Here is a 26,063-nt window from a genome sequence, read left to right as displayed (position 1 = left end):
GGGCTGGGAAGGTGGCTCAGTGGTAGAGTGCTTGCCTTGCATGCCTGAGGCCCTGGGTTCGATTCCTCAGCACCACATAAGCAAAAAGAAAAAGGCCGGAAGTGGCACTGTGGCTCAAGTGGTAGAGTGCTAGCTTTGAGCTGAAGAGCTGAGGGACAGCGCCCAGGCCCAGAGTTCCGGCCCCATGACCAGACCTCCCCCCACCAAAAAAAAAAAAGAATGTTTCCTTGAAGTAGGGAGTATAGGGAGGACAGGGTTCTGCTAACTAGACCATACCTAGAGCAGGAAATACTGTGCTTGTCAGCCTAGGGTGCCCTAGAATAAGAAGCCATCAACATGACTCTAACTTGCAATAAATAAAACTTCAAAAGAGACTGAATACATTTACATATGGAAAAGAGGCATTGCAAACATCCTGTCATGCTATCATCATTCTCTAACCTAGGATGGAAGATCACAGAGAAGACAAAAAGCAAAAGGCCTCTGCTACCCCCAACATGTACACATTTCAAAACTGTCAGTAGGAAGTAAGTGGGAAAAGCCTTTGTAGAAAGTGGCACAATGTAATTTTACTATTAAAATAAAACTCAAAGATAACAAAGATTTCACATAAAACAAACACAAAACACATAAAAGAGAATTACATGAGGAATTCCAAAGCTTCCTGGTCTGTGGGCACACTCTGTTAACAATTGATCTCTGAGAGATTTGAATACTTAACATGCAAAGAAAATAAGATGAATAGGTTCCCCAGGCACTAATCCTTTCTGACACAGTTCAGCCCATTGGTCGAGAGGCCTGAGGTGTTTTCTAATTGAGGGAAGACAAATCTGGCTTCTAGCAGAGATGGTGCCTGGCAGATCTGGCAGATGAAGGATAGAAGAAGTACATACACATTCCAGTTGCAACCCTAAAGAAATTATGTTTGTATCTGTTGATGTTATATAATCCACACACAGATTTTGAGCAGGAAGAGGCACTTAGAGAAACAGGGATGGCCAAAAGTAAATCATGAATTGTCATCCTCCAGCATCGTGAGATTGGATTGGTGGCAGCAAGACTAGGAAGAATTTCTGATTAGAGCAGTTTGAGGAGACATATCAGGCAGAAAACTCTTGAAGACTCCATCTCCAAAACAATCAGTAAAAAGCTGGGCTGGAGGTATGACTGAAGTGAGAGAGCACCCCCTGAACAAACAAGCACAAAACTCTGAATACTAATCCAGTTCAAGCAAAACAGTAATAATTAATTAATTAAAAAGAAAAAGATTGAAATCACCGTTGTTTGGTCATCAACAAAAAAAACATGAGTCTACAGGGAATCATGAAATAATGATTCATACTTCAGCATTATCTTTGCTTTCTAGGTTTAGAAATCATTTGCCTATAGTTAATGTGTTGCAAATATGAACTCTCATGCAGTCTAACATTTCTTGGAGAAGACTGGACACATTTTCTGACTCAGGGTTCTTTCCTCTTCCTATTTCTCTTCACCTGTCAAATCCCATGTGTTCTTAGGATCAAGGCCAGTCTACTTTCCACCAAGAATCCTTCCTCATTGTCTCAGATCTCTCCCTTCTGCGAATCTTATAGCTTGCTCCTGCATTAAACACCTGAACATAATGCACAAATCTAATTCACCTTAGCAAAGTATAGTTTTATGGCATGGTTTATATCCCTAATAGATACACCTACATATCCATGACACTCATCATCTTGACAACCCCATATAGCGTCAGTATCAAGAGATAAATATCTACAATAGTTAAACTGGGTTTGATGAAGTAGAATTTGAGTGACATAATGAGTTAGAGAACTTTGAAGGCCTGTGGCATAACCCAAAGGCCTACCTGGGAAAAGTCTAGCTGTTACAAAGACCAATAATTTCTTCACTAGTGGCTCAAGTGGTAGAGCGCTCGCCTTGAGCTGAAGAGTTGAGGGACAGCACCCAAGCCCAGAGTTCAAGCCCCACGACCAACCAAAAAAAAAATGTGAGCTCTGTCGCCCCCCCCCCAGCCAATTCTCCTCCATCGAACCCAGCTTTACACTTTTATCTCTTATTTACTTTCTTCTGAAAATCCATTCTTGTATAGTACTTTGTCTGGTAACAAGGGAGTAGGAGAGATGACATGGACAGTTTTCAAAGTCAGATAGATATATGCAGAAAAGTAAGGAGCTTATACGTAGACAGGTAGAAAAAGCAATGCTTCCAGGAAGAGAGAAAACTGGGCATTTTTCTTCTGATATTTCAAGGACATTCCATTTCTTAAAACAATAGAAATATTAAAAAATTGAAATTGTGAAGAATGAAGAGCAGCACGCTCTGCAGAGATCGATGGAGAAAAGTGGTGGATGGATCTTGGGTCAATTTAATTTTACTCTGCTCTCTGTCCTTTAGTTACAGTTCATTTGTTTTCACAGGTTATGCACAAAAATGAAGGACAGGTTGGATAAACTTTTTCATGCAGAATTGTCTTTCTATAATTTTTTAGTCTTGACTCAGATCAATATGGGAACAAATCCATGACATATTAGTAGGGCTGCTTCTCTGGTAACCTGACACTGAGGCTCTGTAGACATTTGTCATTTGGTACCTGCAACCACTCTTCCTTCATCAAAGCGCCACGACTGCCCTCAAGGCAATTACCTTGACCCTATTCCCTAGACTTGGGAAAAGAGATTAATATATGCATGTATGCACACATACATGTATATATACATTAATCTATATGTTAACTAATATATAGTAAATACATTATATATATGTGTATATATATATATATATTTATATATATCTAAGTGACTGTCTTCTGCTTTGGATGGCAGAGGAGTTAGATTCTCATTTGCTAATACAGATAAGAAAACAGGGCCAGAAATCAATAGCAAGCACATGACCTAGATTTGGCAGAGAGCAATACAGTGTGGGCGTTGCTGCAGGCTTCCTGCAATCATGGTTAATGTCCCTAAAACCCACCATACTTTTTGCAAGAAGTGTGGCAGGTTCCAACCTCACAAAGTAGCTCTGTACAAGAAGGGCAAGGATTCTCTATATGCCCAGGGCAAGAGTCATTATGATAGGAAGCAGAGTGGCTATGGCAGTCAAACTAAGCCAATTTTCTGGAAAAAAGAAAAGAAAAGATGGTGCTGAGACTTGAATGTGTTGAGCCTAGCTGCAGATCTAGGAGAACGCTGGTTATTAAGAGACAAAAAAACTTTGAAGTGGGTAGAAATAAGAAAAGTTTTAAACTCCTAATTTTGTTATGAACACAGTATAATCATGAGGTCTAAGTTCCAACTTTTGTTAGGAATCAAAATTCACATGATCTTATTTGCAACTTCTGTTATGAAGAGAATAAAATTTTGAGGTCAAATATTTTTTTAAAAAAGCAATACAGTCTTCTAGATAAAATCGTAATCTTGTGATGTCAAGATGAAAGAAACAGCCGAATATGATTCATCATACAGTAAATAAATGAAATAACTTGTATCATTAGAAAAAATATTTGAAAATAAATGTATTTCCAGACATTTCCTTTGATTCCAGTTAATTCTTGAGCTGAGTCTACAGCATTTGGAAGCATCCCTTGCTTTTTACTTATTAACCAAAGTTGATTCCTGTGTCTATGATCAAGAAATTTATTTAAGATTCTTTTTATTTTTTTCCTTCTTGACAAATACTTAGCTTACTGTAGCCCAGTATTCCCACAGTGAGAGATAACATAATTCTCTGAAGAAAAAAAAAAGCAAAAACAGTCTCTTCAGCTGAATCTCACTAGGGAGTCGCCATTTTATTGCCTGCTGAAAGCCTGTTAAAAAATGGGTTCCAGGATTACTTGAATCTCCTGCTTGAAAATTTCTTCATGAAATGCCTTGCAGTGAATCAAAGATGTTCCAGTACATTAACTTCTTACAGGTATGCTGAGTGTGTGAGGGATGGGCCATAATCCTCAAGGTTAAAGAAAGGCACATTTACATACCTCTGACCACAAAATAAAAAAATGCTGATGCTGCTTTACTACAAGGCTTGCTGGATGACTCCCTGAACCTGGGGCATAAAGATAAGTTAGTTCTTCTAGTTGTTAGGGTAAGTGTGTAGTTTATAATTCTGCCTTTTAATGTCACAGGCCTCCATTCAGCACTGTCCTGCATGCATTGATCCATGTTATTCTCTGAACCACAAATTTCTTTTTGTGTACATACCATTGAAAAATCCAATAATTCTTTTTAACATGAGGTTAATTTTTATACTATTGTGGCAGAGGCAAATTTTCTTTGTGGTTAAGATAAATGCACACTAAACTAAGCACAATGGAAGGGTAGCTTTTGTTTGGACATGGACAGGAAACAGCCACAGTAAGGGAACAGATGGAGCTGAAGAATAAAAGTAGAAGAAGCAACATAAGCCATGTTTAAAGAGGAAAATAGTAGCAGATATCCCTAAGAGTTTCATAACACGAACTCAAAGTCTACACTCTTAAATCCACTCTATTTTTCCTAATTGGCTCTAAGATGTATGACAGTGAAAGTTAAGAAATCAGGTTATAGCAAAGTGCTATAACTGAATGGCCTTGAGCACTCTAGATAGGGAACATGGATCATATTCTAAAGACATAAGAGGGTCTGCAAGAGGGTTGAGCAAAAGATGACATGATCAGAGCTATGACTGAGGAGAAATCTGGCAGTGGGATTATCATGATTTGAAGAGAAGAGTTATATATCTGTGCAATCCCTGTTCTGGGGTGGCTGAGCCAGGAGGATCTTGAGTTGAAAGACAGACAGAGTTTCTTAGAGTTTAAGGCTAGCCAGAGCGACACATGGAAACATGGTCTAGAAAGAACGAAAGAAAGAAAGGAGGGAGGGAGGGAGGGAGGGAGGAAGGAAGGAAGGAAAGAAAGAAAGAAAGAGAGAGAAAGGAAGAAAGAAAGAGAAAGGAAGAAAGAAAGAAAGAGAGAGAGAAAGGAAGAAAGAAAGAGAGAGAAAGGAAGAAAAAGAAAGAAAGAAAGAGAGCAAAAGAAAGAGAGAGAGAGAGGGTGGTTGGGGGAGGGAGAGTGGGAAGGAGGGAGGGAGGGAAAAGGATATTTAATACATATACAACTTTACTTTTATATTTCCTTTTTATTTGTTCTTCCTTGTTCTTTTCCTTTGGCAATATTGTTTTACTTGCAGGCTTCCTGCAGGTGTTCTACAACTTGAGCTACATCCCCCAGATAAATTTTTGCTTTATTTCTAAGATTGGGGCTCTTCCTCCTCTACTCCATATTTCCTAGTCCACCATTCTCCTAGAATTGCTAGAATTATCTGCAAATACCACCATTCCTGGTTGTTGAGTATCTTGCCTGCAAAAAGCCTGGGCTGGCCAAGAACCATGATCCTTCTGGCTCCATTTCTCAAGTAGATGATAACAGTTCTGAGCCACCATGCCTGGAGTGAAAGGTCAAGTAAGCATAATCTTATATGAATCCTGGATTTCAGAATAAAATATGTAGTTGAATATTATTAATCTCTTGTACTGATAAAATACTTGAATTTGAGGTGTACATATATAGTAGCTATTCCTACTTTGTGTATGCCAAAAACGTATGCACATTCTGTAATATCAGAGGCTTCACTCTCAAATAATTGAATATATTCGCACCTAATTAAGATAAATGGCATGTGTCCTCAAACTCTCAAATCCCATAGCACCTGAACACTTAAACTGAATTATGAATAGAATTAAGCAGTATTTACCAGTTCCTACTCAATATGTTTCCATTATCTTCCATTTTTGATAGGTATGTGTGTTTTTAAATCCTGCCCTAATATCTCCTTGTTGACTGGTCTGAAATAGCAAAGGCAGCTTACTACATGGAACTTGTCCACGAAATAGCTAAAAGTCCTCTATTTGTCATTCCAGTTGACCTTGTAGTGGGAGAGTACACTAGAGTGAATACACATAATACTTAATAGATTTCTTAGTTTTAAAATTCAGAGTCCTAGAGAGTTAAAACATTTATTTTTTTCCTAGAATGTAAACCAAGAAGATTTCATCATAGGCATAAGAAATCATTCTCTCACAGCCTTCTGATTTCATTGAAATAGAGATTCCAAATATGCCGAATTATTTCCTGTGGCCTTTCTATATTTTGCGTTGGCATTATAAATACTGTCTTAACATTGTGTATGTAAAAAATTAACAATATCTTACTTACTGTGCTAACAGTGTATACTATACATACATTTCTTCGGTCTCAAATCCAACTTTCCTGGTTAGTTACAGTCCATGTACCATGTTCTCTATAAGTATTCTAGATTCATACTCTTTCTGTCATTTTCCTTACACACACCCCTCAAAGAATACTGATTTCTATGAAACAAGAATCCAGTGGAATTGGAAATTTGAGATTGAACAAAGTAAAGTTCTTCTAGGCTCACTGCCTAATTCTAATTAAGTCCTCTTTGATTTAGTTTTAATGCTGGGCTAGTGGCCCAGCACTTAATTTCATGGTTACAATAAATCATGTGAGCCATCAGCAGTGCCATCTTCAATTGAGATTTATACACTTGTATAGAGCCTAACAAGTCATCCGAGAAGGAGGGAAAATACAGAAGTTCTAAAGTGTCCTAAAATAATTGCTTCACTAAAGATCGAAAGGCTTATTCAAATCCTTTGATTGTTTCTAACAAGTTGACACACACCCAGGAAGAGAGTATTTATGTACTTAGTTGGCTCCTTCATGCTAAAAATGTACAGAGAAATTTAGAGAAACAAACACAAGAAACCAAAATTATTAATCAAACCAAAATTATTAATAAGATTTAATCAAAGAATTTGGATTTATCTACATCTGAGTCAAAGGATAAAGAGGTGATTTATTTAAGTTTAAATAAATGTAAAGTAGGAAAAAAAAACCATGCTCACCAACATTGTACTTTAAGCAGTTATAATCAGAATAGATTTAAATCCAGATAGGTGACACAAGAAATACATTCTTATTTTGAAGATGTAATATATACATACATATGTGTATATATATGTATATATTGTTTATTTATTTATTTATTCATTCATTTATTTATGGTTGGTCATGGGGCTTGAATTCTGGGCCTGGGCGCTGTCCCTTACCTCTTCAGCTCAAAGTTAGTGCTTTACCACTTAAGCCACAGCTTTTGGTTTTCTGGTAGTTTATTGGAGGTAAGAGTCTCAGGGACTTTCTTTCTGAGGCTGGCTTTAAACCTCAATCCTCAGATCTCAGCCTCCTGATTAGCTAGGATTACAGGCCAGAGCCACTGGTGCCCGGCAGTATATATATATATATATATATATATATATATATATATATATATATATATATATATATATATATATATATATATTTTATTAAGCACAGTTCCCAACGTGAGTTTTGTTTTTTATCCTTCCTTTAAATTCTAAAAGTCACCTGGAGCTTGTACCCAAGGAAGAAGAACAAAGCTGGAGTGCCATACTATGCCTACTTTTAAAGTACAGGGCAGAGCTATAGTAAATGAACCAACACGGAACCAGAATGAAGACATACGTGTATAAACACATAGACAAGAGCCAACCAAATCTCCACCAATGAGTAAAAGTGGATGCATGGTCATCTCTAAGACCCAACACAGACATGAAACACCACTGATATTCAAGTACCTTATATGAAATATTGTAGTATTTGCACAGAAACTACATAACATATTCCTACCTACTTGAAACCATTGCCAGGTTATTTTATACTATCTAATACAGTAGAAATAACTTTTCCATATTTGTTACAATATAATGTTTGGGGAATGCTAAGGGGCAGTAAATGTTCAGTGCAGAAACAAATTCTTCTGAAAAAGTTTTTATCTGTGTTGTTTTTAATCTGTCCCTGTGCAATATGTAGATGTTAAAAGCAGACTGTATTCAAACCTTATGGAAAACTGCTCTCCTTGGGATTTAGAAAGCCTACCACAGGCCTATGAAAGGCTTGGGCCACAAAGATTGGTGGTATTGGGTCCTCAAGTCATTGGGGTCATATCTATGAAAGAGGAAGCTAAGGCTCCAGACCTTTTCCTTTTGTTTGATTCCTAGTGAGGAAGTGAGTGATTTTCCTCTGCCTTGTGCTCCTCATGATGGAGAGTTATCGAGTTATCTTACCCCAAGCCCAAACTGAACAGACCCAATCTATCATGCACTGGAAAATGAAAACATGTGATCCCAAAGAAACATTATCTTTGATAAGTTAACTCTCTCATGTATTTTACTGACAGAAAGCTCAACAACACAAATAGTCTTCATCTTTACCAAGAAGAAAATCCTGTCATTCTGACAATGTGGAATGAACATTATGCTGAGTGAAATAAGCCAAATACAAACAGTCAAGTACTGTCTGATCTGATGTGTGGGTGGAATCAAAGTTCATATTTAGGCAGAATAGTCTGGGGATTAATTTGAGGCTGGAGGAGGGGATTAGAAAGATGGAAGATATATAGGCCAAACAATACAGAGCTTTAGGTCAGAGGAATATACTTTAATGTTAATACTTGTTAAACTATTATCTGTTAAGATTATTAAAATCAGATTTGTTAATTATCTTAACAGATAATATTTCTGTAAATGTATGGAATATCAAACTAGTAACCTTAAAAGTTAAAAACAAAATTGGTCAAAAAAGAAATAAAGGAAAAAAAGCAGGAACTAGGACTCAAGAAGTGTTTTAAGGGAAGATTGTTCCTTGATGGTGCCACACCGCCCCAAGAGTAACTGCTACCAAATCTCTACCTTGCCCTCTGCATTATCCTAGTCACAGATGATACTTGCTGTTCAGAAAGGTGAGGATGGAAGGAACAGGAACCAGTAGAAAACAAGAAAGCTCAGCTAGAGCTACTGAGTAGTAAACCCTACCTTGAAATTCATCATCCTGAGTAGATAATTTATCTATTTGGAAAATAAAGGTTTATGTCAGGTTTTCTTTATTTGTATGAACAAAATCACTTAACTATCACAAGTAGTCATTTTCTAACCTAAAAGGATAAACATCATTTATTGTGTTATTTGAAAATCAGAATCCTTTTGTTAAATATCAAAGGCAAAGCATAGTTCAGTCGTGGCCAGTTTTAGATGAAGCCTAAAGACCTTTTTTTTTTTTCTCCCTACAAGATAGCTTTTAAAGTCACCTCATTACTCACAGCAGGAAGTCATTCTTATTAAACACATAGATTAATTTTAAACCAATTCTAAGGTCTGATGCAGAAACTGCTGTTCAAAACTTAAACATTAAATTTAATTCAAGTATTTGTTGAGCATATCTGTTAAAAGCTTTATAAGACATAAAATTGTTGTTGGTTCTGATGATGCTCTCAATGTTGTCAGCACTCAGTGTATTTATTATAATGACTAAGATCTGTAAAAAATAATGCTTCTCAATTATCTGTAAAAGACAAGAGAAGTACAGAGTGATGAGGAATGAAAAGGTCTAGAGAGGACAGCAGTCACTCCCATTTGGAGAGGTAGTACAAAGAAAATCAAGGAAGAGTTGTTAGAAGAGGTTAACATTTAAAGTAGAATAGTGGTAGCTTACAGGCACAAAAGAGGTAGAAAAGCATATATGTAGGCAAAGGTAGCATGTAGGACAGAAGTTAGAAAGTTTTGGTAGCATTTGGGGGCCTAAATCCTGTTTGCCTGGAGTGTAGAATATATAGAAAAGAATGATAGAGATGGACTAGAAAGGAGACTAGTGTCAGATTGTGAACACCATGCTTCGGCATGTGGAATTCCTCAGGCAGGAGTTAGAAAACTACTGGAAGTTTGGAAGCAGTTAGAAGTATAATTTAAAATATGTGATTGCTATTTAGGGATAGAGGAGTCTTTGTTTGTAGAAGGGTCTTTAAAATCATAGGAGAGCAGCCTCTAGCTACTAGATATCCACATCAAAAAGTACCAACTGACCATCTAACCAAAAATTCTAAAGAATTTGTTACTGAAAGCAAATTTCCCTAGTTTTGAAAATCACCAGTGTAGGATTAACTTAAGGAGATATTCTTGTGGTAATTATAGGCATCATGACCATATATAGTAGGCATCTGGAGACTACAGTTAAAGCAAAACTTCTTGACAAAAAAATGAGAATAAAGCTACTTGGTAGATAGGAATGGAAGAATCATGGTTTGTGGACAGCCTATGCAAAACTAGGATTAACATGGGAGACCTGAGTAAGAAGTTTACAATCTAAGATCTGTATGGATAAACACTCCAAAATATAATCTGAAAAAACAACAAAAATCTTTTTTTTAAAAACATGGATGAAGGCCTAAATAATAGAGCACTTGCTTAGTGAGACCTTGTGTTTAGATTCTAGCACCACTAGCCAAAGTAGAGACAACTAGAAGTGAAGAAGGGACAGTATCTGCAGTGAATAATAAGGACAGACCTATCTCAGGAAGTAGCAATGCAAATAAAAAGTGTACCAAGGTCAATGCAGTTCCTCTTCTCATTATTTTCCTAGGTGTGATGTTTTGAATAGGAAATATCTCCCATAAGTATGTGTGGAACACTAATGGCACAATAAAACAAAATAACAGAAAATGTTGCTATTTTGGAACATTTTGAGAATTGTAGTGTGTGAAACCTGGTGAAAAAAAAAGTTAGATTTTTGGCAATGTGCTTTTGAAGGTTACACCTGACCCCTGATAATTGCATCTTCACTCTGTTTCCTGTCCACCATGAGATACATAGCTTTCTCTTTCACATGTTCCCACTGTTGTGATATTTTGCCCAATTGTCTGTGGCCAAGCAAACTGGATGGAATTCTCTGATGTTGTGGGCCAAAATAAATCTTCCTTTAACTTGTTCTCTCTGGCATTTTGGTCCTTGTGCTAGAAAAGCTAATTGACATTCTAAGTTCCCAAACAGTATTCCCAAACAAATTTGATCATAGAAACCTCTATTACACACATCAGTCTTCCATGGAGCACACACTTTGGGAAATGCTAAAAGTTTAAAGTTAACATGAATCAGTTTTAATGGTAATGCATTGGAAAATATAGGGCACAACTAACTTCTTCATTGCTAACATCAAATTGTTTAATAGCCAAAGGCCTAAAAACAATGTGTTTCCTTGGTCTTCTCATTTTGGTTAGTTTTAATAACGATTATACATATATTACTTTTTGAGTCTAAATCATACAGAAAAGATACTGTATTGGTACACATGGGATGCAGTGACTCCAAGACACAGACTCTTGGCAAGCAGCTTATGATTTGGATGAGACAAAAATGGAAAGCAATGTAAAAAAGAAAAGCCTCTAATTCAACACAGAAGCTTGATGTATAACATGGTGTATGACTTAGCATCAAGGTACCTGGGAGGTGGATGGAAAAATAATTGAGGATGAGATGAGATCATTCCTGAGCTCCTTGTAGGTATCAAGGTATCCTTTGTGCTGGTGAGAATAATTCTTGATCTCCAGGAGCTACTGTTCCCTTCTAGCCTCACCATCTTTGAACCAGAGCCTGAGACATAATCAGTGTTAGACCTAGAAAGGAGAGGGTACTAGATCCTGAGTCTAGGGCAAGCTCTGTAGGATTGAGGGCTGCTATATAGTCACCCAGGACTCCACATCAAGAAAGCTGCATTTGTTTATTCCTTTTCTCTTGTCTTGAAAGCCTTCATGGTTTGAAACAATAGGCCTCTATTTCATTTTGCACTGGTAAGTTATGAGATGAATTGTATAGCAAGTTCTGCCTGGTCTCTTCTTGTGCTGGTTGTAGACCGTCAGCTCTAATACATGGTTTACTTTCCTTGACACTTTTTTTCAGCCCAATATGTTCTGTTCTTTGAATGTGCCCCAGATAAGCATTAATTTATCTACCAAATAATAGCTCAGGAAGGAGTATTTTACTTATCTGTGGGGAAATAAATTCAGCAAACCTATTCCTTAGCAACTAAAGAATTCACCTTATGATGAGAATACTTATAAATATAGTTTGGTGATTGCTTTTTAGAGAAAAAAAAGAGTTTAAAATCATTATGATTAACTTAAATAAAATTGGTTATACAAAGAAGGCATCCAGAGTGCTTAATATATTAACAATAAATGTACTATCTAGTGATTATTTCTTCTCTTCATAGCAGTGACTCATCAGGGCCCCTTTTGCTTCACACACAATGCAAGTAAATTACTGGTTTCAAAAAAGAAAGTAGCAGCTCTTCTTTTCTTTGGCTCTTGTCTACTGAAAACTGAAATCTCCATATGAATCCCACGAAGAAAAGATGAAAATACAGTGGCAAAAGCTCACAGCTGATCATCAATGCTTGCTGGTAGATATAATTTAATGAAAGCATAATGAGAAAACGTCTACCAGAAAACAATTACCTTCTACATATCACATGGCCAGCCATTGCTCAGAAATTCTGTATTTTCAAATGATGATGATGAAGACGAAGACTGTAATGGGACATGGATTTTTGTAAAAGTCAGGCAGTCTCAGGAAGATCAGTAACAGAAGGAAGGAGAAAGGAGAATACTGGGAAGTAAAGTGGATCAAAATATCAGTCAATCAAGCAATTTATCATATATCTACATAGATATATGGAAGATTATAAAGCTAGTTATAGGTTGGTCAGTAAACAGATAGATGATTAGATAGCTAGATAACTAATAGAATCACCATATTGTTTGAGAAAAGCTCAGGAGGAAGGAATATAGCAGAGGGAGAACTTATTCAATGTACACCATATACACACTTCCATAGAATTATCACAGCAAAACCCTCCATACTATTAATGAGTGCTAATACAAAAAGAAAAAAAATATATATAATAAAATTCTCTATTATTTTCTTTCCATGTTCCACACACTGCTATTATTTTCTGAAGGGGGTGGCAGCTAGAAACTAAAGTGATACACTTTTCTCTAATTAAATACTAAATGTTAAAAATAAATAAAAATTTAAAAAAATAAATACTTAATGTTAAGGAAAGTTTTTGAACATTGATATTTTCAGGTATGTATGTTCAGCTAGGTGAGGATGGATTAAAGAAGTAGGCAAAGAGCTGGGAATGTAGCTTAGTGGTGGAGTGCTTGCCCTGGGTTCAATTCCTTGGTTCCATATAAATGAAATTATACTGGCAGCCTCCAGGCCCAGAGTTCAAGCCCTAAGACCAAAAAAAATTTTGATAAAAAGAGAAAGGTCTTAAGATAGCCAAGTGTGCCAAAAATCAGCAATCATAAAATGTGATGATTACACTAAATTCATTTAGAAGTTGGAAAAGTTCTCATATTGCATTAGAGCATAATACTGTCAAGTAGGTAGCAGTTCAGTATCAGTTTAGGGATAAAGATAGACAAGGTCATATAAGTGGCAAAAGACAGAAATGGTTAAGCCAAGTTTTTTCAATTCATTTTTTATTTTTATTTTTTGATGCTGTTATTGAGATTTGAATTCAGGGCCTTGTGATCTCACCTATCTTTTTTTGCTTAAGGTTGGTGCTCTACCACTTGAGTTACACTTCCACTTCTGATATTTTGGTGATTAATTAGAGATAAGAGACTCCTAGATTTTCTGCCTGGCTTCAAGGTTTTATTCTCAGACCTCAGCCTCTTGGGTAGCTAGGATTACAGGAATGGGCCACCAGGACTCAGCTTTATTTAGTTCTTTAGTAATTTAGCAACCTTGCTCTCATATTCCCTTCTTGCTCTTTATGGGATGTTTCCAAGCATCCCCAAACTCTCTGTTTCTTCAACTATGAATTAGAAAAACTTATTGATTTTCCTTTTAGTCTGTGACTAGTTTTATATTCTACTTCACGATCAAAATCTATTCAGTCCATCTTTACTTCCTACCTTCCATTATTTCCTTCATGCCTCAGTTTCCTTATCTATAAAATGGGAATTATAGCATTTTCCCTGTATAGTTGTTTTGCAGATTATGATAATATACAACAAAGGGCTTTAAAAGTTCCTAAAATATAATAAGAACTCAATAAATATTACCTATTCTTGTTAACATTTCCACCATAATCATCTTTCAGTCTTTTTCTCTAAGACCTTGGAACATTCAAAGTCCCCAGCCTGGAAGAAATATGGCTGGTAATCAGAAGCAAAGCATAATAGAATAAAAATAATATAATACTACTTTGGTAAACCTTGTTTCAAATGCATATTTACTACTCATTTATTTTTCTTCCCATTAGGTGACTGATGGTGACATAATGTTAAGATATCTGGATTCAACTTATTTTAAGCAAACAGTTTCTGTCAGCCTTCAGTTGCACAAAGCTTAGACAATACTCATTAATCCTAATTGATACTGAGAAATCTCCAACATCACTGTCATATTTTATCAATTGCTCAGTAAATTTTGAAGGGAAAATAATGAGCATTTATTTTCATTTTGCCTATTCATGAGTGCTTTTCATATTGCAATGCCCATCAAAAAAGATTTCTGCATGAACACTGTAACATAGCTATTATCTGTTAATCAGACTCCAAAAAATTAAGATTTCATACTCTAATTAGAAAAACGGTGACTAATAAGCCAGTGGGTTCAGATTTACTAATATATTCACATTATTATTAAGCTATTGTAAGTTTTCCAGCAGGTAAATTTATTTTCTAAAAGGACTTTTTTTCAGAAGAAATTGAAGTTAAGGTACTGCTTATTTACACACAGTTTGAATTTGAGATGTATAAATGTTTAAACTTGTAAAATGCTATAAATGTTTTAATACATTTTATAATTATGTTTCATACATACAAAGTGTTCTAGTGGTGTCAAATAGTGAAAAAGTTCTTTCAATACATTTGTAGAACATAAGCTACATGACATTTTTCCTAAATTAAATAAATCTTATAACAAAAAATAGTCTGTGAGCTAGAGCTGACTTTTTAACTCACAGATGCAGTAGCAAGTGAAAGATGTAGCATTTTAAAACTCTATGGCTAAAAGGGTTTAAAAACACTTTCCAGTTCTCTCTGCTCTTCTCTAGCTCTTCTCTTTTCTAGCTATTTTCTCTCTTTTCTAGCTCTCTCTTAGCTCTTTTCCCCAGCTCTCTCTCTCTCTTTCTCTCTCTCTTTCCCAGCTTTCTCTTTCCCAGCTTGCCCTCTTTCCCAGGCCTTTCCCCACCACGTGGAGGACCAAGATGGCCTGGTGCCAGCCTGAACAATGAATAAATCTATCCCTTACCTGAATACCACGTGCATGGTGCTATTCTTATTCGGCCTACCTCTTCTTAAAAACCTAACAAAATAAAAAATTAAAAAAAAAAACACTTTCCAACACTGAAATGTAAGGCAACTCTGGTGCTCTGATTGGCAGGGGTGGTGGGTCTATATGAACACCATTTTCATTAAAAGAAATTTAGGCTTATTGAAGAATTGATAGAAGTCATCCAGGGTCATTAAACAGTGAAGAAGTTCTTTTAGTCTTGCCATATCGGATTATAAGGAAGATGTTAAAGACTAGAGATCAGTTGTGGTATCTGTATCTCTGCTATGTGGGAGACAAAGAGAGGATATTGGTTTAACCTTAGCCTAAAGTGAGACCCTATTGAAAAAAATTACTAAAAAGAAAATAGAGCTAAAGACTTGACTTAAGAGATAAGAGGACTGCCTTGCAACCATGAAGCCTTGGGTTGAAACACTAGTACTCAGGGTATCAATCAATAAAATGAAGAGACTAGAGCCATATTAACAGATCTCAGAATGAAAGAGAAGATGGCATTACTGGCCTAAGTAATAAAGAATTTCACTGTCTGAACTAACAAAGAGCAAATGAGTACAGACATTCGTCATCACAAAAAGAGAATCAGCATATACTTCCTGAGAGGAAGAAAAGATAACCATTGGCATCTCTTGATCTCATTTTATACTTAACTTCTAAGAATTACTAAGGTAGATTAGAGAAACATGTTACACTCTATCATAAATTTGAGAAAATTGGAAAATTTAGGTGCAATATTACTGGGGCTTATGATAAAGACACAAAACACTCATCTTGGGCTGGGATGTAGCTCAGTGGCAAAGCGTTTGCCTAGCAAGTGCAACGTCCTGGGTTCGATCCCCAGTACCAAAAAAGAAAAGACAAAAAAAATACAGTTAAAAAAACAAACCAAACAAAAAAAAAAGACTCATCTTGTAGACATGGTTAACAAAAAAACAAAAATGATACAATATCTGGAAAGGTTGGGATAGTGAACAGGGCAGGACCAATCATTATGGCTTAGTTGCAATAAATATTAAGAAATGGGACATGAGGCTTCACTGTACTTACTTATTTTGTGTCTGTTGGATAATCTCTGAAATTAAAATATTTGGAGTATTTTTTACTTTTGTATTTAACTTGTTTTTGTCAGCAACACCTAAAAGAGCTAGGGAATTACTTCTACATCAAAATCTTTGGAGATGTTTATCATACTTAAGTCCACCAGAGAATCACTTTAACACCAAAGAAGACTTTTTATCAATGCAAGCACTCAGCAGGAGACCCTCCATAATCCAGGCCTATTATTGATTTCTTCTCCCATCAATCAAATCCAATGGAGTCAAGCTTGTCATTCTCCAAATAATGCTTGCTTTAAACATCAACTTAAGGAAAAAAATCATTAATACATATGAGCTGTATTGGGTATAAATTTGACTTATTCTCTTCTTCTAACAGTCATCAAATGGCAGAGTATTTAAATATCTAATTAAAACTTAGAGGCAAGTACATATAGTTAATTTGCCCAGGCAATCAGAGAGAAGGGAAAATCAATTGGTGTTAGGACATTGGTACTAAAATTTACAGGCATTAAATCCATTTTTCATTACAATAAAAATAACTCAGTTTTATTAGGTAAAATAATATTAAAATGAAGTGATTTAAGGGGTAAAAGCATACCGTTAGACAAAATCAGTGTTGCATAATAAACAATGACTAGAAGACTGTGTCAAAAAATAACCTTCAAGCAATCCAATAATTAATTTTTAACTTAAATGTATAGGGTTAATAAAAATAAAAATCACAGTTTCCATCATAAATCCCAGTAACTCCAAAGACTCTGGGCTTTCTTATCAGAATGAATTAACTGATTACTTAAAAAGGCCAGAATTTGGGGCAGTGGGGGAAGGGAGGCTGGTTGAACTTAGTTTTACAAAACAGAGTTTTAAGATAAGAACATGGGTTACTTTAGAAACATTATTTCTTTCCATGAGATTTCAGGGAGCTCAAAATACAATCTGGATTTAAGAGAACTAATTATCTTGGAGTCAGACAGAAATCCAACATACCCAGACAGCTCTCAATTTGTTAAATCAATATGTTCTGAACCGGTCCCATTGTGATAGCCATGTAATTTATTTTATGTCCCACATAACACTTGGTCATGCATAGTATAGTTCTCGGTCCACAATACAGTACAGAGGAGAACCATTTAATAGTTCCAAATCCACATCTTTCAGTTTCCAACACAGATCCTGGCAGGAATGTTCCCTCCTCCTGAGAAATTATTCCTTCACCATCGCCCACACTCTTGCCTGTAGCTAGAAGACATATCACCCAAGAGCTGGATCATTTCCTATGTGATTACTTTATATGGAAAACATATCAGTGCTCTCCATGACCCAGGTCATTTGCAAACCCATGAAAGGGAGACTGCATTATTAATGTAGGGCTTGAAGGATTATTCTTTACTTAGGAACTTCTGAGGGTAGGAGTCTACAGAAAACCCTGAGTACAATCCATCATTCATTCCTTTCCTCTTCTCCACAGCTTCTGGGTCATTAACAATGAGCTATTCAAATTTTAAGAATATATTGGAAGTTATTATTATTATTATTAGAATATTTTCATCAATGCAGTTTATGAATATAGTGTGTCTTGATCAATGTTATCTCTTTCAACATTCTTGCCCACATCTCAATGGAAGTTCTTTTTGATTACTGAATTTACCTATAAAGTAGTATTACCTACTTCATTTTTTAAAGAAATCACATTTGTTTCTTCAACATCCATAATCCACAGCTTGGCCACATGTGATAGGCATTTGCCAGGTGAGACAATCACTCCCTAAAAATGAAACCCAGACCACAATAACAAAAAAGATTAATGTGTGAAAAAATACTATGGGAAAAGAGTGTATGTAGAGAGGAAAATTTTATTGTATATTCAAGTCTTACATCCAGATTAGTTTTTTTTTTTAAAAAAAAAAGGTCACAACTATCGGTAATTGCTTTTAAGAAACATCGGAGAACTTTTTCCCTGTACCACTCAACATTGGAAGATGCATCTCATGTCCTTGGAAGTGATGTGGCAGAAATAACAGAAGCAGTTCAACAAGTAAAAAGACAACATAGGAAATGTTTGCTCAAGTGTATAAATAAGCTTCTCTTCTAAAACTTGAAGACTCTATTATTTTTAAAAAAGCACAAAACAGCCCTTAATTTCCAGACAAAAACTAACAATCCAGTCAGATGATTTTGAGCTTTTTTCTGCAAGTATATTTCCCCCTTTAAGAAAAGTAAACATACAAAACATTCACAGCTGCTATAGGACAAATAAAAAAAATCACTGGAATAGCTAGGGCTGAGTAATCATTAATATAATTTTCTGATTTACTGGGTGTTTCTTTTTCTTTATTCTAGCTTCTATCATTATCCTTTCACATATATAAATTCAGCAAGTCAAAGAAGAAAGAAGAAAAAAGATATTCTTTTTTTAAAATAAGTTTTTCATTGTGAAAATACTGTACAGAGGGGTTACAACCACATGAGCAAGGTAATGAGTACATTTCTTATCAAGCAATGTTGCCTCCTTTGTTTTTACCCTTCCATCCCTTCCCTTCCATCTCCACAACTACATCCCCCCCTCAAATTGTAAAGTTCTTTTTTCGACATAGTGTCTTGTACATCTCATTGTTGCAATGGGTCAACCTGTATCCCTATTTAGAACCATCAGTTTTCTTTTATTGTTTCAGATGTTTGGCATCATAAAGCAATGCATTTGTTATCAAGGCTTACTGTTGGTCTAATAACTTCTATACTAGATAGCCAGAATATCTGAACTGATGATAGCATAAGCAAGGTGGCTGCCTGCATTTCTTCCTTTATCATTTGAATTTGGGAAATACACGGAAGGTCCTGGAAAGTAGTATCTCAGAAATGGACAATAACAAAACGAACTGAAACAGCCCAGTTTTAGTGAGCAATTGCTATGATTCATGGATTCTGCTTTCGGTGCATTACTTCTTTTAATGATTACAACACTTAATTAGGGAAGATAATAGAATAGGTATTTTGTTTATCCAGAGTAAAAGGCTGAGAAAATTCACTGGCCCAAGATGACACAGGGAGAGGCCAGTAGCAAAGGCAATTTATAACTTTGGATAGAAAAATGTGCACATTCCTTATCAAATAAGACAAATGTTTTATGGATCTATTACTTTGTGCTTCTTAATAAAATACAAGAATCCTTATATTAACTTGGATTTGGAATTTAACACATAAAAATGTTTATTTCTCATAAATAACTTATGACTTCCTTTAAAAGAGTTATGAAAAATAAGTACTAACATGTTTTTAAGTCTTGGCTCCCAAAAAGCTTAGTTGTTAACCTCGAAGTAATGCTCTTTATTTCACTACAGTCTGTGACTCAATCATTACATCCTAAAGGTACTACTGACAAAAACCAGAATAATACCCTAAAATAATTGCAGTGCTCAAAGTGTATCCACAGTCTTCCTTCTTAATTCTGGACTGTGGAAAGGCCATTCTCTGGAGACACATGTAAGTTTCTTTAAAGAGGCATACCCTTGTTTATCCCAATGAGCCATTTAGATCAATTCTTCCATTACTAAGAATGGCATATTATTTTTACTGTGTGTGTGTGTGTTTGCTGGTTTGGGGCTTTGCTTGGGCTGGCTTTGATCTTCAGATCTCAGCCTCCTGAGTAGCTAGGATTACAGGCATGGGCCTGGTGCCTGACTCATTTTTACTCTTAATCTTAGTTAATTATATTCTTATGGAATTGGCAAATACTTCTAATTGTCATGATTTCAAGTTAATTGACAACTTCCTACAATCTTCCAATCTCCTCAAGTTAATTGACAACTTCCTACAATCTTCCAATCTCCACAGCTCTGTTCCAGAGGCAGATTCTGCTATAGCTGTCACTCCCACTTCAGCTCTTCTACTATATACTCTGTATTTTAACAAAAAGGCTTGGTTTTCTACATGCCTTTCAAAGATGGCAGGCAAATAAAATACATAAAAGTCAGAGATGGCTTGTGACAAAAAACAATCAATGTCTTATTTCTTTCTGTAATTCCTATCCTGCAGCATTTGTCAAAGTAATGATATGATGAATGAATTGTAATGAGACTCAACTGCATATCAAATATAGAAATGTTAACAATATCTCCTTCCTTGTGACTGCTTCATGCAGTCACTCTCCTTCTCATCGGCTCATCACTAACTCTATGCACAACATGAGCACTCATTTTGGAGACTTAGCACTGTGAGAATTGCTGAGATGAGGTACTTATGCTTGCCTGAGATTTCAAAAAAAAGACTCCCATTATGTTTCTAAGAAAAAGAACAAGTTCGAAAAGGAGAAACACAGCTAAAATAACAGGACTACTAGTCAATTTTTTAAGACACAGGAAGTAAAATATCCATTAAGGACATGTTGTTTCCACAATGTTTATTTCAACTTTGTAATAATGTTTATTAGCACTGATCAATAGAATTCTTCATTACATCTCTAATTGTTACAATTATTTAGTTGATGAAATCCCTACCATGCTTACCTCTAGACCCATCAGTAATGTCTCATCTTATCCTTTTCTTCTCACCCAGTCAAACTTAGTGACTTTGATCATGTCATATTTGCAAGGGATGACAATCATTTTATTAAGAAGCTTTTCAGAAGGAAAGTTCAAACTATGAATCATCATGTAAAATGATCACAACATTCCCAGTTACTAAACTAAGCACACTATCTAGCCAATCACTCACAGCTCGGCAATGGGTACTTTCTTTTGTATAGTCAAGACTTTCCTAAAAAAGATCAGGATTCAAGGAAAATTAAGTAAATTACACTTATTTTCATTTGTTACCTATTACATCAAAGGCTTTGAGGCAGATGAAAATAGCTTTCAAAAGGACAAAAATGGGGAAAAGAACAAACAGAATGAACCCAGAAAAGGACCAATAGATTGTCAGGTTCTGGCTGAACAGGTGATGTCATGAAAGGCTCATCACATTTCCATGCAACAGCCTTTCAGATCTTATTTTACTATACAAACCTTAGTATTCCAAGCAAAATATCTGAGACTCCCAAGGATGATCTATGCCATTTCTTTAGAAGGTGTAGACCATTCGTTTAAAGAGCTACTGAAAACTATTCTGTGCTAGCTACACTGATGTTGATTTCACCAAAGTATATGAGTTCTCTTGGAGATGTTTAATGACAACTAGCTTATGACTTACTCTTACACTCTCTATTCCAATTACTGAGTCCTGTAAATTGATTTAAAGACAAAATAACCAAGTGTTTGCTCACGGAAACTCAACATCTTTTCATCTAACTGCTAATTTACAGAATTGATTGTAGAACTCATGTTTTAGAATACAGATTGTTGCCAGAAGGTCTAAATGGAGAACGAAGGTTCCCCAAGTTTCAGAGGGGATGTTTATGTCTTTTCTGTAAAGTCAGTTGTCAAAAAATGTTCAAAGTCAGCTAGGTGCCAGTGGCTCACACCTGTAATCAGCTTCTCAGGAGGCTGAGATCTGAGGATCACAGTTGAAAGCAGGAAACTCAGTGAGACTTTTATTTCCAATTAATCAACCACTCAGAAAAGCTGGAAGAAGCACTGTGGCTCAAGTTGTAGAGCAAAGAAAGCTCAGGGTCAGTGCCCAGGCCAAGACTGAAAGCCTTAGGACCAGAAACAAAATAGAAGTTCAAACTCCGAAAAGTATGAGATTGCAAAAACAAATCTAAGTGTAAGCTGATGTACTTAAACTTCATTTCCATCTTTAAGAAATATAAAGCAGATTATGAGTTTGAAAAATGAAAAATAGGGGGCTGGGAAGGTAGCTCAGCGGTAGAGTGCATGCCTTGAAAAATGAAAAATACCAAGATAGCAAAAGAGGTTTCTCATTCTTTTATCAAAATGTATTTCTCCATAAATCTTAAGTGCAATTATATATTTCCCTAATTTTCTTACTTCTACCAAGGTTAATTAATGACTTTGTCTCCATAGTCTTAGAGGAATCCATTTTTTTACATTGCTAAATTAACCATGTTAAAGGTTCAAAGCTGAGATGATGATGATAATGATGATGATGATAATGATGATGATGATGATGATGATGATGATGATGATGATTTTTTTTTCTTGTCATGGGGCTTGAACTCTGGGCCTAGTTGCTGTCCCTCTGCACTTCAGCCCCAAACTTGTGCCAGGCGCCGGTGGCTCATACTTGTAATCCTAGCTACTCACAAGGCTGAGATTTTAGTATCACAGTTCCACAAAGCCAGCTTGGGCAGAAAAGCCCCTGTGAGATGCTTACCCCAATTAACCACCCCAAAACCAGAAGTGGCACTGTGACTCAAGTGGTAGAACATTACCCTTGAGCACAAAGAGGCTCAAGGACAGTGCCCAGACCCTGAGTTCAAGTTCCACAGCTGAAAAAAAAAATTAATCTTGGAATATTTGTTTACTGTTGTTTAGATACATTCTTTTCTTGTCTCTGAAGTATCTAGAGTGGCCAGCTTGAGAAATTGGCAAGTGATAAACTCAGTGATTCATTTTATATCCATAATTACTGTTGAGTTGATAACAAGAGTCACATGCAGTCTACTGAGTTGCTTGGAAAAGCAAAAGAATGTGTCAAAACGATTCACACTAATTCACACATTGCTCATGCCAATTGTGCCAAAATGGCCATCTGTCTGGGATTTTTTTTTGTCTAATTATAATTTGGCACAATGGTTAGTTTTTCCTGACCAACACCCAAGCACTGATCAACAGGTACCTTTTATGGCACATTAACTACAAATGAGTATTTAACCATTTTAGGGAGGGAAAAAAAAACCAAAACTTTTCTTAAATCCTGATTTAGTGTAAAATTTTCTTTTTAATCTGAGATAATTCTTCTTTTGATTGTGAAGGTCTTTTTTTAATTAAATGCTATTTTAACACTGAAAAATCAAGCTTTTATTTAACTATATTTATATATTACATTCATTTTGTGTGTGTGTGTGTGTGTGTGTGTGTGTGTGTGTGTGTGTGTGTATAGGTGTAGTAAGGATTGAAATCAGGATCTTCTGGGTTGGTTTTGAGCCTTGATCCTCCCAATCTCCTCTTCTTAAGAAGTTATGATTGCAGGGCTCCAGTGGTTCACACTTGTAACCTAGTTACACAGGAGGTTGAGATCTGAGGATCGCAGTTCAAAGCCAGCGCGGGTTGTAAAGTCTGTGAGACTACTATCTCCAATTAACCACCAGAAAGCTGGAAGTGGCACTGTGGCTCAAGTGGTAGAGTGCTAGCTTTGAGCTAAAGAGCTGAAGGACAGCACCCAGGCCCCGAGTTCAAGCCCCACGACTGACAATAATAAAATAAAAATAACAAAAGAAGTTATGATTACAGGTATGAGACACTATATCTGGCCTTATCTATTACATTTTTATTCTACTTTCCAATATGACAACTTCATAGACTTTAACTTATTATTACTTTTATTAAAATAATTAAGGTCATTACATTTCCTTCCCAGCCTATTTCAAACTAATTCCACCTAATTTATAGTTTTATGCCTTCTATTAGTTGCTTCTATTAGGAGAATAATAGTATTCCCTTCAAAGGACTCAAATGCGAAAGAAACTACTTTATGTGGCCCACTGTCTAAATTACCAGATATTCAGATAGCCCTCTATACTAACTGCTTTAGAGCCTTATTTGGAAATAATAATAACATAATTTATCATGACTAGTACAAAGTTGATTCTTAAGCATTGTTAGCACTACCAAAAATCATACTGTTTTTTAGCCAGTATCTGTCTACTCAGTTACTTATTTTTAACCAAATCCTTAGAGAAAATTTCCAATGGCTTTAAAGAAACCAATGCAGAATTTGAGATAGGAAGCAGGAATCAGATAAGATGAAGCGTTATCTCTTTCCTGCTCTAGATCCTGAATGGTTCTCCACAATTGCATTATCGTGTCTCAGAACTATACAATGATGCTCAAGGAGTTTTTCTAGTAGGTTTGTCATTCTCAGAGCTTAAAAACAAAACAAAATATCATCAACTGATGCATATATTTTGTCTACTTGTGATCTCATGTCCACCCTTCTACAGTCTCAGATGTATTTGACTAACCACAGAAATCCTTGAGATCTCCAAAATAGCAGACATTGGTGATAAATATCTTTATTAAATCAAGACCAGAATAAGTTGCTTCCTCAAGTAGGGGGTTCTGGTACATTTCTGAGTTATGAAGCTCATTAGCAACAATAAGGTCCATTTGAACATTTAGGAAAATCTAACAGCTGAAGGGTCGTCAATTGACAACCAACAGGCCAACAAAGCTTACAGATAAATTTTGTTTGGCCCGCATAGTATTCAAAATAATTGAATAAGCTAGGAGATTTCATGTTTCAAACCTGGATTTTATTTCCCATTAGAAAAGAAAACAAACAAAACTTCCCAAAAAGGAACCAACCATCTGCTGGAGCTGAGCACAGGAGCTGGTAAGGTAAGGCCAGACTTTCTTCAGTTTTACAAGATTACCCCAATCTCTTTTATCCCTGTTAGGAAGGAGTCAAGTGTCATTTATTTTCATGCCTACCTTTATGGTCTTATTATACAGAAAGACTTCGCTATAACTAGAAACCTGTTCAAAACAAGAAAAAAAAACTTGTGAGAAATGACACGTGGTTTTGTTGGTGGTGGTTCATTATTTTAAGTCCCTCTGTTTTATTTATATGTGTTTGAAAGTTTGGGTTGCTGACATATTTTCCTGTACCTTGAGATGTTCAGCTAGACTGCTTGAAAGGGTGAGAATTTGTTTAAAAATACTAAGGCTCTATCACCATCAGGTTGACAATATCATGACACTGATCTCATAAGTGCTTTTTGTTGTTGCTATTGTTTCTCATAAGGTAAAAAAATGGAAAGCAATAAACCTGTAAAGTTTTCATGGAATTTATTTTTCTCAATATCTAACTGGCTACCTCTAGATCGTTACTCGAACTACTGAGAATTAAGTCAGTATTTACACTATATCTGACAGCAAACAACTGAGAACCTTTGCTCAAATCTAAAGGTATTCTGCTAGACAGACTTATTTATCATAATCAATATGAAGACTAAATGAGACCACAAGTTTAAAAACAAGATTGAAATGAAATTTTGTCTTTTACAGAAATATAGATGGATCTGAAGATCATCATAACCAAGGGATCAGCAGGATGTGGATGCTAGACTTAAAACATAAATAAATGTGTAAATACATTAATATGAACCTGTAATTGTGGAAATGCTTGTACGGATTTAGAAAAGTGAGAGAAAAAGGGAATGCTAGAGGGTGAAAGACACCAAATGACACCACATTTGAGAATGGAGATGGCAAAACCAAACTCCCAGAAAGCTGTTGAATAGTAGTGTGTATGCATGACTGAACTGTTGTAGAGAGGCTTCTTTGAACAATTAACATGGACTTGAAGCAAAAGGAATGTTAGGAAAGTGAAACATGTTCTTTTAGAGGTGTGGATACTAGTGAGAGAGAGGAGAGAAGAGAGAAAGGGTGCCAGAATGAGAATATGGTCAAAATATTTTGTGTACGATCAAAGACCTCAAAGTGAAAGCAGACACCCTGAAAACATTCAGGACAGAATAGGAGAAACCCTAGGTCTCCTTGGCACAGGCCGAAATTTTGTTAATAGAGACCCAGAAACCCAATAAATCAAAGAAAGGTTGGACAAATGGGATTGCATGAAACTGCAGAGCTTCTGCATGGCAAAGGACATAGCTAGCAAGATCAATAGAAAGCCCACGGAGTGGGAGAAGATCTTCACTAACCATACAACGGACAAGGGCCT

General features: G+C 35.9%; 1 protein-coding gene and 1 pseudogene across 2 annotated transcripts in view; one reads left to right on the top strand and one right to left on the bottom strand.

The window, feature by feature from the left end:
• Prkg1 (protein kinase, cGMP-dependent, type I) overlaps positions 1-26,063 on the bottom strand; it is a 1,080,074-nt gene that overhangs the window by 507,671 nt on the left and 546,340 nt on the right. The window lies entirely within an intron of this gene.
• LOC105986217 lies at positions 2,950-3,263 on the top strand (annotated as a pseudogene).

This window comes from Dipodomys ordii, unplaced genomic scaffold (assembly GCF_000151885.1).
Source record: "Dipodomys ordii isolate 6190 unplaced genomic scaffold, Dord_2.0 Scaffold34, whole genome shotgun sequence".
NCBI classification, from domain to species: Eukaryota; Metazoa; Chordata; class Mammalia; order Rodentia; family Heteromyidae; genus Dipodomys; species Dipodomys ordii.
The sequence above is the reverse complement of the archived record's forward strand: the minus strand, read 5'-3'. Positions and strand labels throughout refer to the sequence as shown.